Raw genomic sequence first — 16,498 nt, 5'->3', positions numbered from 1 at the left:
TGTAGAGAAGTAACAGTATACTATAACTTAGCCCCCAAATCTGAACAATCTATCAGATGGAGGCCTAGATGTTTTTATCGATTTGTAAAGAGCAAAACAGATGTGATATTCAAATATTTTCGTAGCTGTTCTCTTCTATCACATCTAATAGTGAATTTAAAAAGAAGAAGGAAAGAAAGAGGTCAGCCCCGCGGCCAAGTGCTGAAATCGCTCCAGTCTGGAGGCCCAGGTTGGCAGGTTCGGTTCCTGGGTGCAGACCTTCTCCACTCATCAGCCATGCTGTGGAGGTATCCCACACACAAAACAGAGGATGATTGGCACGGATGTTAGCTTAGGGCTAATCTTCCTCAAGCAAAAAAAAAAGAAAAAAGAAAAAGAAAACCAAACTTTTCTACTCATCCTGACTAAATGAAAATATAAAGGCTTGACATGTCAAATGAACAGTACCCCTAATTACCCCACCTCTTTCTAGCCTCAGGTTAATTAAAAGAGAATCAAGTTTAAAAAGGATCCAATAACCAGAACCAAAATCAAACTCATGATTCGCTCCCTGAGTATTTGGTGAGGGCTTTCCACAGGCCAGGCACTGTCCCAAGGGCTATGGATACAACAGAGAATAAGACAGACAAAAAAACCCTGCCCTCAAGGTGGTCACAGCCTCCTAAGAGGACACATACTCTAAAGAAACAAGAAAATACGCAGTTGGTCAGATGGTGACAGGTGCTGTGGAGTAAAACAGAGTAGGGAGCGGCAGGACTGATGGAACTGTGGTGGTCGTGGAATGTCTCCCCAGTAAGGGGCCATCTGAGCAGAGGCCTAGGGGAGATGGGGAGCAAGCCACACAATATTAGGAGGAGCACATCCCCCAAAGAGGAAGGAGACTGTCCAGAAGACACTCCCCCAGCCCCACCCAAACCACAATCCCCCCAAATTTTCTCTCTGCCCAGACGGCCCCACCCTTCTCCCAGCTGCTCGAGACTGGCACTGAGCTGGGATCCTTTCTCTCCCTCACCACCGCCCCATCCCGTCAATCAGGCAGTTGTGTAGACTGCACCTCCTAAATATGCATCTCCGCTCCCCACTAGAGCAACAATCCTGGGTGACCGCAGCACTGGCCTCCCTATGTCCTTTATGCTCCTTCTGCCCCCTCAAGTCTCTTCTCCACGAGGAAGCCAGACGGATTGTTTAAACACACCTGTGTAATCATATCATGGCCTTTCTCTAAGGAGTTCAGGGCTTCCCACTGCTTTTGGAATAAAATCTGGATCCACGCTGTCCAGCAGGGCAGGCACAGTCCGGCCCTCACCTACCTCTCTGGATCATTCGCGCTCCTCTGTCCCCAGAGCTCACTAGCCTCTAAGCTCCCTTGGCCTTCCTTCAGCTTCTCTAACGGACCCAGCTCCTTTCTGCCAGGGGGCTTTGCCCATGTCTTCCTTCTGCCTGGAGAGCTGCCTTCCTCACCTCCCTTGGCATACTCTCCCTCTCACCCTTCAGACCTAAGACAAACCCATTGCCCCTGGGGGCCTTTCCTGATCTCCCCATCACATGCACTCCTCCATTACACACAGTACTTCTCCCAGCACTATCACAACTATAACTAAATCATTATTGCCATAATTTTATGTCTGCCCCGCCCCAATAAACTAATCTCCATGACGGCAAGGCCCGTATTTGAACTCACTTTTGCATCTCCAGTGCCTTTACAAATAGCAGAGTTCAATAATATGTGGGGAGAGAGTAAGCCCCCCCCAACACTTCCATGTTCTCTCTCAAGGAGAATATATAGTTGCATTTGTCCACTGCACTGTCTGTGCCTCACGAATTTCTTTTCTAATAACAAAAGTTAAGAACTACGAAAAAGCCATGTTGAATTAATGAAGTCCCAAATTGAGAAACTGCACAGTGAGCCATTCAGACTATGTTTGTGTTCAGTTTCATTTTGTTATAGATTCGTCTTCTACAAGGGAGGCCCAGTAAGCAGAGCTGCCCACTCCTGGGACATCGCCGGTCAGTCACTGACACACAGCTAGGAGCAAACTGAAGTGATGTGAGGAAACAGAAATGCCTGGGGGAAAGAGTTCCAGCTGGTCTATACTTGGAAGTTTTTTTTTTTTAACTAAAGCTAGTGGGAGTCACTCACTCTGCGACAGGAAATAAAAGGACAGTGCTGCAAGACTCTCACATCCCACAGTTTACATGTCAACAGTAGCCACCATTAGCTGCAGCCTTATCAGGTGCCAGATACTCTGCTAAATACCTTATTTAACTGAACTGAGTCTGCAGCCACACCATGATCCAAGTGACCAGATCCCCATCCGATCAAGGAGGTGAGGTCACTTGCTTAGGCTCACAGAACTAATAAGCATTGCAACCCAGGAATCAGAAGCAGCTCTGCCGGGCTCCAAAACCTCTGCAAAGCATGTCAGTTAGGAAACAGTGTTCTAGTACCAAATGTACCAGTACTCAAAGTGCTGGTACCAAGTACAAATCACTCAGCTGCTCTAGTCCAAGCTCCCCAGTTTACAGGACCAAAGAGAGGAAGTGACTGGCACAAGATCACATAGCCCACTGGCAGCTAGGTCCAGCCAACATCTCCATCCCTGTCAGACTGTCCTTCTGACAGCACCTCCCCTCACAGAAGGTCCCTAAAACCCTCAGAATAAATGCCCCAAGTCAAGCTTTCCTAAGGAACACGGCAATGTTATAAAAATCCTAAAGGATCCTTAAGAGTTGAGCAAAAGCAAAACAGAAGGACTTTATCACTCTCGTTTCTCGCAGCTGCCAGTGGTCTGAATTCACACAAGCAGCCCCTTGTCTCTGCACTCCCATGCAGCTCTTCTAAGCCACAGAAGCCCAGGAACACCAAAGCCCTGGGCCCCGGCCAGCCAGAGCCAAGCTAAACAGACTAAAAAGTGGGTGGCTCTGACACTCTCTCATCAAACACTTCTCACTCTAGAGCAGCAATAAACACAATTTTGCACACACAATCACACTTCTACACAAAAGCAAGTAGAATAAGGCCTGAGTCGTGGGATTCACACCTGCACCCTGAACAGCACCCTGATTTTTATGGTCCCTGTGGCAAATCCTATTAACTGCATCCAGGTCAATTTACTGTGGAATTCAACCACTTCTCCCCCTTCCCAGATTAGCCAGCTAACAACCAATAGCCTGGTATAATAACACCACTTACCAGGCCACCACTGGGCCTGCCTGCCAGGCCAGACCATGCTGGCAATTCTGTGTGCTTGGTGCTTGGAAACTTTTGGAGGAGCAGCCCTAAATGGCCTCATGTCATCCTCAGGAGCTTCAACCCGAATCCACTGACACCCTGGAGTGGCAACTCCCAAGTGAACTTCTGTTCTGACAAGGGCGCCAGACCAGTGGCTTCCCTGCTTATGATAAGACCTAGTTCAGCCTGAGACAGGATAAGGCCAGCTTAATCTCCCAAAACTGATGCCATCAGGGATGCTCGCATAGAGAGTGGACTCGCCCCACCCCTTAGGTAACTCATGGGTCCCCGAGAGTGCTATGTGGCAGCAATGTTCTGTTTAAAACTATAATCACTCATTCCGTGAGCCTTTTTTTTTAAGTAAAAATCAAATGAGAATGCATATAAAAGCCCCTCAAAAATTCAAAGAGCTAAATAATCTAAGCATATCAAAGATTCACCATTTTAGTATGCTGACCATACTGGAGGACTGAGATGTAGGGGCTATAACTTTAAGGGGTCCCCATTGTCCCAGAGGTAGGCAGGGTGATGTAGGGGAACTGAATCCTGGAGCTGCAACCTGGGGCAAGTTACTCAAACGTCTACTGCTCACTTTCCTCGTCAATAAATTGGGGTTACCAACATTACCAACTTGGTATCACAGTGAAACACCAAATGAGAAAAAGGAAGTCATCCCTCTAGTACAGTGAATGGCACATAATAAGCCATAAATCAAAGCTCTCTTCCTTCTTCAATGCTTTTAAAGAACTCCCTTTCTTTAGCATCGAGCATTCCTTTTCTTTTCCTTTTTATTAAATTCTCAAATTCTTCTTTCAAAATCAACCACCCACATATACTAGTATTCCAGCAATTCAGTGTAATTTTCCTAAGGACACATGTGGAAAACTATGTCAAGATGTGTCCAATGATGGTCACTCCAGTACTGTTTGTGACAGTCAAAAAAAGTAACACCTCAAGTTCACCGTCCTTGCCTGCAGTGGCAGCATCCGCAAACCTGACAACCCCAGACGTGACAAAGGCATCTACAACCCTGGCTCACCACCACCTTCCCCCTGCCCCCACTGCAGTGGCAGTGATCATGACTCAGGCAATCTGGGATACAGTGGAGGTGCTAGCCATCCTGGTACTTCCAGTGGCGATGAGGAGGGCACCAATAACACGTCTGGTAGAGGTGGTGAAGAGTGGAAAGCATCCATTCTCAAATATAACCAGAGGTTGCACAGGTAAAGAGAAACCAAAAACTTATGCTGTAGCACCACCTATTGAAAAACAAAAGAAAGGCCTCTAATTACTAATCTGTCAAATTGTTAGAATCAAAGTAAACAAAGCTTTAGCTAAACAAAAAAGGTGTTCAGGGGCCAGACCGGTGGCGCAGCGGTTAAGTGTACATGTTCCGCTTCAGCGGCCTGTGGTTTGCCCATTCAGATTCCAGGTGTGGACACGGCACTACTTGTCAAGCCATGCTGTGGTAGGTGTCCCACATATAAAGTAGAAGAAGATGGGCACAGATGTTAGCTCAGGGCCAGTCTTCCTCAGCAAAAAGAGGAGGATCGGCAGCAGTTAGCTCAGGGCTAATCTTCCTCAAAAAAAAAAAAAAAAACACAAAGGTGTTCACTACTTCAAATGCACCAGCAGAGGAACAACTCAACACGTACCATGAAAAACCATGGTAACACAGTATCACAAAAAGAAAATGACAATTCTCCAGAAACCAAATTTAAAGTCACAGAAGATTGTGATCTAACTGATAGAGAATTTAAAACAGTTCTCAGGAAGAAACTCAACAAGCTATGAGAAAACTCAGAAAAGTAGTTCAATTAGCTCAGGAATAAAATTAATGCACAAAAGGAACACTTTACTTAAGAGACTGAAATTCTAAAAAAAGAACCAAACAAATTCTGGAGCTGAAGAACTCAATAAATGAGATGAAGAATGTTTTGGAAAGCACCGCAAATAGAGCAGACCACATGGAAGAGAGAATCAGCAAGCTGGAAAATAAAAATCTAGAAATGCTTCAGGCAGAATAAGAGAGAGAACTAAGATTTTTTAACAATGAAGAAATTCTGTGAGAACTGTTCGACTCCATTAGAAAAGGGAACATAAGGATAATAGGTATCCCAGAAAGAGAAGAGAAGGAGAAGGCAGCAGAGAAATTACTTCAATAAAAAATAGCTGAGAACTTCCCAAACCTCTGTAAGTAACTGGATATACAGGTCCACAAAGCTAACAGAACACCTAGTTATCTCAACGCAGAAGGACCTTCTCCAAGAAGCGTTGTATTAAAACTGCCAAAAGTCAATGACAAAGAAAGAATTTTAAAAAGGCAGCCACGAGGAGAAAAAAAACCCAGTAACCTACAAAGGAACCTCCATTATGATATAAGCAGATTTCTCAGCAGAAAGTCTACAGGTCAGGAGAGAGTACAATGACATACTCAAATACTAAAAGATAAAAACTGTCAGCCAAGAATACTCTAGCAAAGTTATCCTTCAGATATGAAGGAGAAATAAAGGCTTTCCCAGACAAACAAAAGCTGAGGGTGTTCATCAACACTAGACTTGCCTTACAAGAAATGCTGAAAGGGGCTCTTCAACCTGAAACAAAAAGGCAAAAGAACACAAAACTTTATGAGTAAAGTGATAAATAGAATCAGAAAATTCCAACTGTTTATCAGAATGGGTAGTTAAACGCTTAATTATAGCACTTAGGTTAAAGAGGGAAAAAAAGCATTAAAAATAACTATAGCTAGTTCAATTTGGTAAGAAACTTACAACATAAAATAACTCACAACATAATTTGTGACCAAAATAAGAAACATAAAAGGGGAAGAGCAAAAGGACAGAACCAGGGCTGGCCCCGTGGCCGAGTGGTTAAGTTCACGTGCTCCGTTGCAGGCAGCCCAGTGTTTCATTGGTTCAAATCCTGGGCGTGGACATGGCACTGCTCATCAAACCATGCTGAGGCAGCGTCCCACATGCCACAACTAGAAGGACCCACGACAAAGAATATACAACTATGTACTAGGGGGCTTCGGGGAGAAAAAGGAAAAAAATAAAATCTTTAAAAAAAAAAAAAGGAGAGAACCTGTATAGGCAAATGAAGATAAGATGCTATCATCAGAAAAAGGACTATTTTATCTATGAGACATTTTATATAAACCTTATGGGAACCACAAAACAAAAATCTAGAGCAGAGACACAAAACATAAAAAAAGGGCAAACTGAGAACATCATAGAAAACCATCAAACTAAAATGGCATACAGAAACACAAAAATAAAAAAAGAAGATACAGAGAAACCAGAAAACAAAAAATAAAATGACAGTACTAAGTTCTTCATATATCAAAAATCACTCTAAATGTAAATGGACTGAATTCACCAATCGAAAGACACAGAATGGCTGGATGGATTAAAAAACAAGACCCAACAATATGTTGCCAGCAGGAGACTCATCTCAGCTCTAAAGACAAACACAGGCTCCAGTTGAAGGGATGGAAATGATACTCCAGCAAATGTCAGCCAAAAGAAATCAGGTGGACTCATACTCATATCAGATAAAATAGACTTCAAGCCAAAAAGGTAACGAGAGGCAAAGATGGACATTATACAATGACATAGCGAACAATCCATCAAGAAGACAGGACATTTATTAATATATATGCACCTAATAGAGAAGCAGGAAAATATATAAAGCAATTAACAGACCTAAAGGAGAAACTGACAGCAACACAATAGTGGCAGGAGATTTTAACACCCCACTTACATCAATGGATAGATCATTCAGACAGAAAGTCAACAAGGATGGCCTTAAATTAAACATTAGACCTGATAGACAGGATAGATATATACAGAACATTCCATCCAAAAACAGCAGAATACACATTCTTCTCAAATGCACATGGAACATTCTCAAGCATAGACCATATGTTGGGACACTAAACAAGTCTCAATAAATTTAAGAAGACTGAAATCATATCAAGCATCTTTTCTGACCACAACAGTAGGAAACTAGAAATCAGCTAAAAAAAGAAAGCTGGAAAAATCACAGATATGTAGAGACAAAAACCAGAGTACTGAACAACTATTAGATCCTCAAAGAAATCAAAAATTACCTGAAGACAAATGAAAATAAAAATAAGACATACCGTAATCCATGGGATGCAGCAAAAGCAGTAGGAAGAGGGAATTTTACAGCAATACAGGCCTACTTCAAGAAACAAGAAAAATCTCAGGTAAACAATCTAACCTTACTCCTAAAAGAACTAGAAAAAAAGAACAAATGAAGCCCAAAGTCAACAGAAGGAAGGAAATAACAAAAATTAGCAGAAATAAATGAAATAGAGACTAAAAAGACAAAAGACTAATAAAAGTAAGAGCTGGTTCTTTGAAAAGACAAACAAAACTGACAAACCTTTAGCTAGACTCACTAAGAAAAAAGAATAAAAAGCTAAAATAAATAAAATCAGAAACAAAAGAGACATTACAGTGAATACCACAGAAATATGAAAGATTTTAAGAGACTACTATGAACAGCTACTCACCAACAAACTGGACAACCTAGAAACAATGGATAAATTCTTAGAAACATACAACCTGCCAAGACTGAATCATGAAGTAACAGAAAATGTGAATAGATCAATCACTATAGTAAAGAGATTGAAAGAGTAATCAAAAACCTCTAAAAAAACCAAAAGTCCAAGACTAGACGCCTTCATTGACAAATTCTGTCACATATTCACAAAAGATTTAATGCCTGTCCTTCTCAAATTCTTCCCAAAAAATGAAGAGGAAGGAGTGCTTCCTAAGTCATTTTACAAGACCAACACAACCCTGATACCAAAACCAGACAAAGACAACACAAAAAAGAAAATTACAGGTCAATATCTCTGATAAACATAGATGCAAAAATCCTCAACAAAATATTAGCAAACCAAATACAATAATACATTAAAAGGATCATACATAATGATCACCTGGGATTTATTCCAGGGATGCAAGGGTGGGTCAACATCCACAAATCAATCAATGTGATATACTACATTAACAAAATGAAGGATAAAAATCATATGATCATCTTAATTGATGCATAAAAAGCATCTGACAAGATTCAACATCCATTTAGGATAAAAACTCTCAATAAAATGAGTAGAGAAGGAACACATCTCAACATAATAAAGGCCATAAACAACAAACCACAGCTAACATCATACTCAACAGTGAAAAATTGAAAGCAATCCTTCTAAGGACAGGAACAAGACAAGGATGTCCACTCTTGCCATTCTTATTCAATACAGTATTGGAAGTCCTAGCCAGAGCAATTAGGCAAGAAATAGAAATAAAAGGGATCCAAAGAGGAGAGAAAAAAGTAAAATTGTCCTATTTAAGGAAGATATGATTTTACATATAGAAAACCCTAAAGACTTCACCAAAAGCCATTAGAAATAATAAAAAAAATACAGTAAAGTTGCAGGGTACAAAATCAATATACAAAAATCTGTTGCATTTCTATACACTAACAATGAACTAGCAAAAAGAGAAATTAGGAAAACCATCCCATTTACAGCAAAAATAATAAATTTAACCAAGGAGGTGCAAGACCTGTACACTAAAAACTGTAAGACACTATGAAAGAAACTGAGTAAGATACAAAGAAATGGAAAGATACTCTGTGCTTAGGAATTGGAAGACATAACATTGTTCAAACGTCTGTATCACCTAAAGCAATCTACAGATTCAATGCAATCCCTATCAAAATGTCAATGACATTTTTCACAGAAACAGAACAAAAAATAGTAAAATTCGTATGGAACAATAAAAGACTCCAAACAGCCAAAGCAATGTTGAGAAAACAAGAACAAAGCTGGAGGAATTACACTCTCTGATTTCAAATTATACTACAAAGCTATTGTAATCAAACAGAGTAGTATTAGCAGAAAAACGGACAAGCAGATCAATGGAACAGAATTGGGAGCCCAGAAATAAACTCTTACGTTTATGGATAACTAATTTACAACAAAGGAGCCAAGAACATACAATGGAAAAAGCAAAGTCTCTTCAATAAATGGTGTTGGGAAAACTGGACAGCCACTTGCAAAAGAATGAAACTCAGACCACTAACTTACACCATACACAAAAATTAACTCAAAATTGATTGAAGACTTGAATGTAAGACCTGAATCCATAAAACTCCTAAAAGAAAACATAGGCAGTACAGTCTTTGACATCAGTCTTAGCAGTATCTTTTAGGATATGTCTCCTCAGGCAACGAAAATAAAAGAAAAAATAAACAAATGGGACTACCTCAAACTAAAAAGCTTCTGCACAGCAAAGAAAACTAACAAGAAAACAAAAAGACAACCTACCAAATGGGAGAAGATATTTGCAAATCATGTATCTCATAAGCGGTCAATATCCAAAATATATAAAGAACTCATACAACTCAAGAAGAACAAAAACAACCCAATTAAAAAATGGGCAGAACCAACAGCCATTTATGATAAAAACTCTGAACAAAATGGGCATAGAAGGAAACTACCTCAACATAATAAAGGCTATATACGACAAACCCATAGCCAACATCATACTCAATGGGCAAAAAGTGAACGCCATCCCCCTGAAAACAGGAACAAGACAAGGATGCCCTCTATCACCACTCTTATTTAACATAGTACTGGAGGTCCTGGCCAGAGCAATCAGGCAAGAAAAAGGAATAAAAGGAATCCAAATAGGGAGGGAAGAAGTGAAACTCTCGCTGTTTGCAGATGACATGATCTTATATATAGAAAACCCCAAAGAATCCATTGGGAAACTGTTAGAAGTAATCAACAACTACAGCAAAGTTGCAGGGTATAAAATGAATTTGCATAAATCAGTAGCATTTCTATACTCCAGTAATGAACCAACAGAAAAAGAACTCAAGAATACAATACCATTCCCAATCGCAACAAAAAGAATAAAATACCTTGGGGTAAATTTAACTAAGGTAGTGAAGGACCTATATAATGAAAATTACAAGGCCTTTCTGAGAGAATTGGATGACGACATAAGGAGATGGAAAGACATTCCATGTACATGGATTGGAAGAATAAACATAGTTAAAATGTCCATTCTACCTAAAGCAATCTACAGATTCAACGCCATCCCAATCAGAATCCCAATGACATTCTTTACAGAATTAGAACAAAGAATCCTAAAATTCATATGGGGCAACAAAAGACCCTGAATTGCTAAAGCAATCCTGAGAAAAAAGAACAAAACGGGAGGCATCACAATCCCTGACTTCAAAACATACTACAAAGCTACAGTAATCAAAACAGCATGGAACTGGTACAAAAACAGGTGCACAGATCAATGGAACAAAATTGAAAGCCCAGAAATAAAACCACACATCTATGGACAGCTTATCTTCGACAAAGGAGCTGAGGGCATACAATGGAGAAAAGAAAGTCTTTTCAACAAATGGTGCTGGGAAAACTGGAAAGCCACATGTAAAAGAATGAAAATTGACCATTCTTTTTCACCATTCACCAAAATAAACTCAAATTGGATTAAAGACCTAAAGGTGAGACCTGAAACCATAAGGCTTCTGGAAGAAAACGTAGGCAGTACACTCTTTGACATCAGTATTAAAAGGATCTTTTCGGACACCATGCCTTCTCAGAGAAGGGAAACAACAGAAAGAATAAACAAATGGGACTTCATCAGATTAAAGAGCTTTTTCAAGGCAAATGAAAACAGGATTGAAACAAAAAAACAACCCACTAACTGGGAAAAAATATTTGCAAGTCATATATCTGACAAAGGCTTAATATCCTTAATATATAAAGAACTCTCACAACTCAATCACAAAACATCAAACAACCCAATCAAAAAATGGGCTGGAGACATGAACAGACATTTCTCCAAAGAAGATATACTGATGGCCAATAGGCACATGAAAAGATGCTCATCATCGCTGATCATCAGGGAAATGCAAATCAAAACTCCACTAAGATATCACCTTACACCCGTTAGAATGACAAAAATATCTAAAACTAATAGCAACAAATGTTGGAGAGGTTGCGGAGAAAAAGGAACCCTCATACACTGCTGGTGGGAATGCAAACTGGTGCAGCCACTATGGAAAACAGTATGGAGATTCCTCAAAAAACTAAAAATAGAACTACCATACGATCCAGCCATCCCACTACTGGGTATTTATCCAAAGAGCCTGAAGTCAGCAATCCCAAAAGTCCTGTGCACCCCAATGTTTATTGCAGCACTGTTTACAATAGCCAAGACGTGGAAGCAACCTAAGTGCCCAGCAACAGACGAATGGATAAAGAAGATGTGGTACATATATACAATGGAATACTACTCAGCTGCAAAACAGAACAAAATCATTCCATTTGCAATAACATGGATGGACCTTGAGAGAATTATGTTACGTGAAATAAGCCAGCAAGAGAAAGATAATCTGTGTATGACTCCACTCATATGAGGAATTTAAAACTATGGACCAAGAACAGTTTAGTGGATACCAGGGGAAAGGTGGGGTGGGGGGTGGGCACAAAGGGTGAAGTGGTACACCTACAACATGACTGACAAACATTAATGTACAATTGAAATTTCACAAGATTGTAACCTATCAATAACTCAATAAAAAAAAACTGAAAAAAAAAAATGGGCAGAGAATCTGAATAGACATTTTTTCAAAGAAGACATACAGATGGCCAACAGACATATGAAAAGATGTTCAGCATCACTAATTATCAGGGAAAGGCCAATCAAAACCACAATGAGATATCACCTCACACCTATCAGAATGGCTCTTATCAAAACGACAAGAAATAACAAGTGTTGGAGAGGATGTGGAGAAATGAGAACCCTCATACACTGTTGGTGGGATTGTAAATTGGTGCAGCCACTCTGGAAAATAGAATGGAGATTCCTAAAAAAATTAAGAATAGAACTACTGTGTGATCCAGCTACTCCTACTCTTGGTATTGATCCAAAGAATACAAAAACATTAGCTCAAAAAGATACATGCATCCTTATGTTCACTGCAGCATTATTTACAACAGCCAAGATAAGGAAACAACCTAAGTACCCACTAACAGACGAATGGATAAAAAAGAATGTGGTATACACATATATATACAATGGAATACTACTCAGCCATAAAATAAGATGAAATCTTGCCATTTGCAACAACATGGATGGACCCTGAGGGTATTATGCTAAGTAAAATAAGTCAGACAAAAACCAGATGATTTCCCTCATATGTGGAATATTAAAAATAAACAAAACCAAAACAAACACATAGATACAAAGAACAGATTGTTGGTTACCAGAGCAGAAGGGGGATGGGGGGAGGGCAAAATGGGTAAAGGAGATCAACTGTACGGTGACAAATGGAAACTAGATTTTGGTGGTGAGCACGCTGTAGCCTATGTAGAAGTCGAATTATAATGTTGTATAGTCATGAGCTGTATAATGAAATTTCAGTCAATGATGGAGGTCCCTTAAGATTAACACCATATAGCCTAGGTGTGTAGTAGGGTATACTATCTAGGTTTGTGTTAAGTACACTCTATGTTGTTCACTCAACAACAAAATCGCCTAAGGATACATTTCTCAGAACATATCCCCGTCCTTAAGCTACGCATGACTGTGCACATGAAAATTATATAATGCTATAAACCAGTGTTAGCTCAATAAAAAAAGGGACCGCCTACTAACTAGAATACTATTACAGCTCTTAAAATGAAAGAGGTAGTTGAGTGGGTGCCAAAAGGAAAGAGCTTTAAGGTATAACTTTACATAGTATGATCAAACATATATATATATTAAATTTTTTATCTAATGCTAGCTTTGGTGTCCAAATAGTTTATTAGTGGGGAGAAAAGAAAGAAGTTTGGGAGGATGTGGAAGGCAAAATAATGGCCCCCAGGTCTACATCCTAAACCACCTTCCTTCCCTAGAACCTATGAATATATTACCTTACATGGCAAAAGGGGCTTTACAGATGTGATCAATTAAGGATACTGAGATGGGAAGAGTAGCCTGGATTATCCAGGTGGACCCAATTATGGATCCTTAAAATCAGAGACCCTTTCCTGGATTTGAATATAGAAGAATGGTCAGAAAGATGGAGGAGGCCATGAGTCAAAGGATACTGGCAGCCTCTAGAGGCCGGAAAAGGCCGAAAGCATCAGCCACGGTTATTTTAACCCAGTGAGACCTATGCTGAGCTTCTAATCTACAGAAGCATAAAATAATAAATTTGTATTGTTACTCTTGTGTGTGTGTGTGTGTGTGTGTGTGTGTGTCTGTCTGTGTGTATAGCTTTTATTTTAGCTCTTATTTAGTTGGAGAGGGAGGGAAGAAATTCTTTGCCCGGTTTCTATGCCATGATTTGCTGACTAAAAAAGTTTTCACATAGCATTCGGCTCCTTCTGCCTGAAAAATCCAAGCTCTCTTCTGCACTGGACAAAATTCTACTCACACGTCAAGACGCAACTCAAGCGTCACCTCCTAGGTCAGGGCTTCCTCCATAGGGGTCTCCCCTGTAGCTGAATTTAGGGGTGGCACATAGCTTGGTGGATCCTGCTGGATGGTGAACTCCTTGAAAACAGGGCTTGAGGCTTATGTGCCTGTGCAAACTCAACGCTTCATAATAGGCATGACATGTGGGTAATGACTAAGTGTTTGCTCAACTGAAATGACTACTGGATGGCATTGAATCCAAACCAATCTAGTAAATCCCAGTTTTAAATTAATAAGGAGCTGTCTGTTGGGAAAAGACTGTTGTAATCTCATACGCATCATCCAGTTATCTGTTCCGTAAAGGCAGAAGTTATATCCTTCAACCCCACAAATCACAGCAAAGAGTTCAGAGTCTAAATTTTCTTTCAAAATCAGATTGTGACTTTGACTTGCAAAGGATATCGATTATCAAGAGACATTGCTTCAGGTCTCCAGGGCTTCAAATTTCCAGTTTGAATCTTCCAATTCCTGCTATGAACATTTGTGAGTTATATTTAAATTGGACTCCTGGCTGTAGTGCTAAAATTAGCCCTCTTTCTTCCCCCAAATCAAACATGTTGGTTTTCCCAATAGGACATTTTATAATCCATTCAAGGGCGGGAGGTGAGGTAGGCGGGCAGGGATCACAGCACTGTTGTTCCGGCTGAGATTTAAAACACTCCACAAACTCAAGTCTGCTCTACTAATGATTCTGTCAATGGCAAAGGAGCCAAGAGGGGGACGGAGTGACCTCTGGTTAAATGTTCACATCCTAAAGACTGCATCTGCTAAAGCCAGAGCCAGAGCCTGAGCCTTTGTTTTCATCTCCCAGCAGCATTCTGTTCAACAGATATTAGAGCATCCATCTCTATGGCAATGGTAATTTCCATTGCTCAATCAGAGGCCAAAGTACTAAAGAGGCAACACTCATGTGTTTGAATGAGACCCCTTGCATAACAAATGCCTTCACAAATCCTTATCCAAGCATAGACAAGCGGCAAACACTGAATTCTTCATGAGTTTTCAAGCAAAAGCATATCGTTAATTATTTATTTTTGCTGTCAGCAGTGTTTTCATCTTAAAGTCAGATTTACTGGGGTATAATTTACATGAAGTAACCCATCCTTTTTAATGCGCAGTTCTATGAGTTTTGACCAAAACATATACTCAGTTAATCACCTCCACAATCAAGATACAGAACATTTTGTTTATCTCAAAAAGTTCTCTATGCCCTCTGTAAGTCAATCTTTTCCTCCAACCCCAGCCCCAGGAAACCACTGATGTGTTTTCTGACCCTTTACTTTCACCTCTTCTAGAATGTCATACAGACGGAATCATACAGTAAGTACCCTTCTGAGTCACACAGAACATAGCTTTTTGAGTTTGGCTTCTTTCACATAAAAATGCATTTGAAACTCATCCACTCATTCAAATAGTTGTTTGTTCTTTGTTATTGTTGAGTAATATTCCACTGATAGACATATCAGTCTGTTTATCCATTCACTTGTTGAAAGACATTTGAGGATTTTTTTGGTTTTTGGCAATTATGAATACAGCTGTTAGAATTATTAACCTAAAAATGTTTGTGTGAATAGAGGTTTTCATTTCTCTTGGGTAAATACCTAGGAGTGGAACTGCTGGATTGTAGGGTAAGTAGATGTTTAACTTTGTAAGAGACTACCTAAGCTGTACTGGCTGTACCATCTTACATTCCCACAAGCAATGCAAGAGAGTTCTAGTCGCTCTGCATCTTTGCCAGGACTTAGTTATATCCATTTTTGTTCCATTTGCCTGGGTTTTTTTTTTTGGGGGGGGGGGTGTTAGCCATTTTAATAGGTATGTAGTAGCATCTCACTGTATTTTTCTTTTAACTTTTGATTTTGTTATAATTTTACACTCACATAGAAGCTGCAAAAATAGTAGAAAGTTCTCATGTATTCTTCACCCAAGTTTCCTTTATCTTACACAACCACAATACAATTACCAAAAGTAGGAATTTGACATCGGTGCAATACTATTTATTAACTAAACTACAGACCTTGTCAGATTTCATTAGTTTTTACACGTACTTTTCTTGGTTTTTTTTGCATACAGTTCTGTAAAATTTTATCACATGTATAGATTCATATAAATACTACCACAATCAGGATATAGATCTGTTCCATAAAAGCACATTATATTTTGAAAAGACCTTCTTGGTTTTACAAATATCACCTGCTGGAAGGACTTTGGCAAATGTTAACTTTCTTCTGCCATTTTCCCTTGACCAAATTAAAACTCAGTTATCTATTCGCAAGCTGCTATGTGCGAACCACTGCTGACAGAAGAGTTCACTTTTCAGGATGGGTGTCTGTCCTGTTCATTCTTTACTTATTATATGCCAAGCCCAGTGTAGGCAGTATGGATAAAATGGTGAAAAGGAGAGCAGTAGTTCCTGTCTTTAAAAGAACTTCGAGTGGAGAGAGATTCACATACATAATTACAAACTGTGGCAAGTACTATCCATGAATGAAAAGTAAAAGATACACTGAAAATTAAAACACGATCTGGTTTAGACTGGGAGGTTCCTGCCATCTAGCCTCATCCTCAGACTCAGTATTTGGGGCCTTCCTACAGGAACAGGGCATCCAAGCACCTGAGCCATTGAGCAACAAGTATATGTGTAACCAACAAATTCTTAAAGCAGAAGAATACAAGCAAGGAAGCCCTCCAGGGCTTAGGAACTGCACCAAGGACTGCTTATCTTCTCCTTAGGTCAAAG

General features: G+C 39.8%; 1 protein-coding gene across 29 annotated transcripts in view; it reads right to left on the bottom strand.

The window, feature by feature from the left end:
* The window catches only part of SGMS1 (sphingomyelin synthase 1), a 279,683-nt gene that overhangs the window by 150,950 nt on the left and 112,235 nt on the right, over window positions 1–16,498 (bottom strand). For 2 of the 29 annotated variants that reach the window (XM_070562157.1, XM_070562342.1), the window contains exon 1: window positions 13,718–13,863. The exons of 25 other annotated variants lie outside the window; for them this stretch is intronic. The gene's annotated coding sequence lies outside the window, so the exon portion shown is untranslated. Of the gene's footprint in view, window positions 1–13,717; window positions 13,891–16,498 lie in introns of those variants that run through there. 2 more of the 29 variants (XM_070562228.1, XM_070562217.1) reach the window with 2 other exon arrangements.

Source organism: Equus przewalskii, chromosome 1 (assembly GCF_037783145.1).
Source record: "Equus przewalskii isolate Varuska chromosome 1, EquPr2, whole genome shotgun sequence".
Classification (NCBI taxonomy): Eukaryota; Metazoa; Chordata; class Mammalia; order Perissodactyla; family Equidae; genus Equus; species Equus przewalskii.
Note: the sequence above shows the minus strand (reverse complement) of the source record. Positions and strands in the feature narration are given on the sequence as shown.